Source organism: Nannospalax galili, unplaced genomic scaffold (genome assembly GCF_000622305.1).
Source record: "Nannospalax galili isolate Female #2095 unplaced genomic scaffold, S.galili_v1.0 scaffold1005, whole genome shotgun sequence".
Lineage (NCBI taxonomy): Eukaryota > Metazoa > Chordata > Mammalia > Rodentia > Spalacidae > Nannospalax > Nannospalax galili.
The window spans coordinates 1194966-1199574 of record NW_008353008.1 but is presented as its reverse complement, the minus strand read 5'-3'; positions in this window follow the sequence as shown (position 1 = coordinate 1199574).

Sequence of the window (4609 nt, the reverse complement as noted above, 5' to 3'; positions counted from 1 at the left end):
AGACAAATGTGATTTCTTACTTTGTGCAAAATATGTATCCTTATATTTATATATAAATATCCCAGGTGCCACTCATCAAAGAAGCTCATTTTGCACCAGTCAGAGGCTGGTACCACAACTGTTCACACACAGACATTGTCTATGAATTTCCCAGGCCTAAGTGACATATCTACAATGCAACCTCTACATTTAAGGCTCATGGAACATAGAACAAAGATAAAGAAGAGAACACTAAAGAATCTCTCAGTTCTCAGTAATGAAATTCTCAATAATGAAGCTCCTTCATGCAGTGGAGGTCCAGGAACACAAAAGTTCACAAATAGCCAAAGTGTAGAGATCAAAAGTTTGCTGAATGATGGTCCTTGGACATAATCCTTTTATTAAACTTCACCTACCCAAGGCTCAGGAACCATTTTGGTGGAAAGATTGTAAGAGCCAGGGAGGAGGTGCATGATGATATGGAAACAGAGTCCTACAAGCTCATGGGAACCTGCTCATATGATTCTATGGCAATGGTGTCAGCATACACAAGTCCCATGCAACTCAGATAGACAATAACCCAGCATACAACTGGGAAAATGAACAGCAGACCACAATCTTATCTGAAGGAATCTTGGCATCTGATTACTGCTAGATGAGGAAGAGCTGATCTTCCTAAAACAAGTGACTCTAGATAGGCTGACTAGACTCAGTGGATGGACTTGCACTGGGGAATGGCTGGGGACACTGACAAACTAGTGGCCCTTAACAGAAATGACAGAGTATTTGGGCTCTAGTGGGGGGGTCATGGGAGGGTGCCAGTAGGGACAAGGATATAAAGATGATTAAGATTGTTTGAGATCTTCTGTATGAAATACACAAAAATTCAATTTGAAAAAAAGGTGAATCACAACATAGTGACAATATGTATTATATGCCTGTGAATTGTTAAAATATATTAAGTGACCAAACATACATGCTATTATATGACTTTTCCTCGGAAGACATGAACAAACATCTATTCACCACAGATAAGATACCAATGACAGACCAAAGAAATGTTTCCACACAAGTCTAGTTTGGAGAACTAAAGAGTGTACTGAGGTTCCTTAAAGAAGCAGGCAATTGGAGCTGGAGGGATGGCTCAGTGGTTAAGAGTGCTGACTGTTCTTACAGAGAACCCAGATTCAATTCCCAGCACCCACATGGTGGCTAACAACTGTCCATAACTCCAGTTCCAGGGGATTCAATGCCTTCTTCTGACCTTTATGAGCATTGCACAACACAGTTGCCCTTATAAATATGCAGGCAATATACTCATACACATAAAATAAAAATAATAAATAAAATTTTAAAAAGAGAAGCAGGCAGTTGCATTACTAAAGAGCCCACCACAGCATAGGTGATGACTCACCAAAACCTGCACTCTCAGAAGTGCCCTGCACAAGTTGCGGGCAGCTCTACAAAACAGTGTCTGTCTCCTCTTTGCCGGTACTCTATTATTGCTTCTGTAGCCTTGGAAAAAGGCCTTGTGAGTCTTGTCACTCTGAGCTTCCTAAGCCTCTCAGTTTCCTTAGCTTCTTGAGTCTTATGAGTCTCCTTCCTCCTTTTAAGGATGAGTGTTTTAATTCAGAAGAAATAGTCACAGTCATACAAGAGAGGCGTAGCTCTATGCATCACCTGTAGCAGTGGAGAGAGCTCCTCTCGGAGACCTCTGAAGCCAAGATCTTGACTATACTGCAGAAAGAATTTCAGGATGAGTCAGCATGAGCAGAAATGCAGTTTATTACGAAAAAGTTTAGTGTATATTTAAGCTGGGCATTAAGAACAATAAAGGAACGAAGGATTGTGGGGACCTAAAAGCCCCACCTTGCATAGGTCCAAAAGGAAGTTACTGGGGGTGCGGCCTGGCTTGCTTTGAAAGTCTGAAGAATATTCCCGCACTGCTGAGGAGTGCGTGATCAGTGCATGACCATCCTTAAGATACACCCTCAGAGGGGGAAGGGGGAGTTCCAGGTGCCTTTATAAGCTTTGGAACACTTACAATAAATGAGTCTCTGCCTAAGATTCCCCGTTGCATCTGAGTGTCAATAAATGAGTCTCTGCCTGACTAAGATTCCCCGTTGCATCTGAGTGTCCCGGGTAATGGAGGCAGCGTGGGCTGGCGAACGGCGTGCTTACTCATCCCCAATCCTCACCTCACCAGGGGTCGCGGGTTCAAACCCCCAGCATCTGGAGCTCAATGTGGCACTCAAAGGAAGGTGAAAAGAAGAAAAGAAAGAAGTAAGAAGAAGAAAAAATGGATTGGGGCCAATTGAGGAGGTTCGGGTTAAGCAAGACCCTAAAAAATGGGTAACGCAATTTTTAACTTTGAAGACCCAGCGCTTAAGCGCTGAGAGATATGCTTAAAAGCAGGGGATTGGATTTGTCAGATCCCGTAGCTCAAAAGGCTTGGGCAGAGGCAATTGATTTGGCTCCCTGGTTACTTGGGGCTAATGTTTTTACTGGGGATACATGGGAACATGTGGAAAGTCTAGCTCGACAAAGGGAGGTTCAATTGGGGGTTGATCCATCCGCTGGAGTTCTACCCTATTATTTTGGCCTTAAAGGAATGCTTTTGGCCCGAGAGCCCTAAGCCCTTGGGGTCACCTCCTGACAAGCCTTCAGAAACCCTGGCATGGGAATCATGGGAAGGGTTTGAGGAAGAAGGCAGAAATGCAACAGAAGTGAATCCAAAAGCAGCCAAAGTACCAAGCAGCACCTTGGGTGTGCCCTGGCCAGCTTCAGGGCTTCCTGAAACCCATGAAAACTGTCCTCATTTCCAGGATTCTGGCCCCACTCAGGAGGCTTCTATGAGGCCACAGGTAGAAGCATATCCTATTAATGTAAATCCAGGAGGCATGTGCCCTGACCCCTGGTATCCCTTGGAGGCAAAGGATTTGAAGGAATTAAAAAAGGCAGTGGCTGAGGATGGCCCGGGATCACCCTGGGTAGATACTTTCCTCCAAGGCTTGGCTCATCAGCAGTGTACTACAAAGGATTGGCTGGACCTTGCCAAAGCAGTCCTTCCTAGCCCTATATATATTAAATGGTGTGCCCTCTTTAAGGAGGAATGCTGGATACAGGCTGAGAGGAATGCAAGTGCCAATCCACCAGTCCCCATTACTTTTGGGATGTTGACTGGTTCAAGTGACCGTTATGCCACAGGGGAGCAACAGTCGGGCATTCCAGCCCCATATACAGAACAGGTCATGGTCATAGGATTAAGTGCTTGGAGGAAATTAGATGAGGGGCCTACCAAATCCCCCCTTGCAGGAATTAATCAAAAGCCTGGTGAACCAACCCCTCTATGAGTTTATAGACAGAGTGGAGAAGAGCTTAAAATGAAAATTACCCCCAGGCCCATTGAGGGAGCAATTCACTAAACTCTTGGTATGGGATGGAATGGATGGTGATCACAAAATAGCCTGTGCTGGCCTTAAGGACAGGTCCATGGAAAAATGGATAATTGCCTCCAAGGATGTGGGAACCCAGAGGGGGCAAACCAAAGCCATGGCTGCTGTCTTACAGATGCAAACAGAGGCTCTGACCCATGCCTTAACCCAGGCATTTAATTCACTTAATTTGGGTCAGCAGGTAACAATGGTGCCTAGAGGGATAGAAGGTCCATGTTTTGGCTGTGGCCAGACTGGCCATATTAAAAGAAATTGCCCTCAGCAAGAGAACTGGCCTAAGCCTGGAGGTGGGATATCAAAAAGACTCCCATCTATGCCCTGTCCCCAGTGTCGCAAAGGGCTCCATTGGTAGAAGGATTGTAAATCCAGATTTGATATTGAAGGAAAGCCTTTAAACTAAGTGGGGGGCAGCCTCCAGCCCTGTTGACAAAAGGAGGACTTCCCCATGATTGGCTACATTTACAAGGCTTTTGGGGAGGGATCAGGAGAGGAGAAAAACCTATGGCAAATTGGACAGTCCCTATTATCCCTGGTGTAAGGCCCAAGATGGATCTTGAAATAGGTGGCAGGAGGTTTCACTGCCTAGTGGACACGGGGGGCTGATAGAACCATTCTTAGAAAGGAGGAGGTCCCATCACAATAGCACCTAGTTTCTGGGCCCTGAATCCTAGGTGTGGGAGGATACACCCCATCAGAGGAGACTCAAGAATGGCTCACCTGGCAGGATGTAGATGGAGCTAAAAGGGAGGTGCGACCCCTGGTGGTGGCAGGGTTATCTGCCAATCTCATAGGACAAGATATTTTAGGGGATGCACAGGCCTGCATAAACACTGATAGCAAGGCCTTTTAATGACCTTTTGGATCTTGAAGAGTCTGATAGGCTTCCTGAGTCAGCAACTCAAGGGTTGTCTCGCCATATCAATTACATGTGGGACCCAAAGAAAAAGCATCAGGTTCACCCCCAATTCTAAGGGCCACTGCCCCTCAGGTTCTGGCTATCTGGTGGTCCTCTGGAGCACTGGTATGGGTGGAGCAGTGCCATTACCTGAGACAAAGCTACAGGCTTTAAAGGAAATTGTGCAGGAACAATTACGGTTGGGCCACATCCGGCCTTCTGTAAGTCCATGGAACACACCTGTCTTTGTTATTAAGAAAGCCTCTGGCAAATGGAGAAT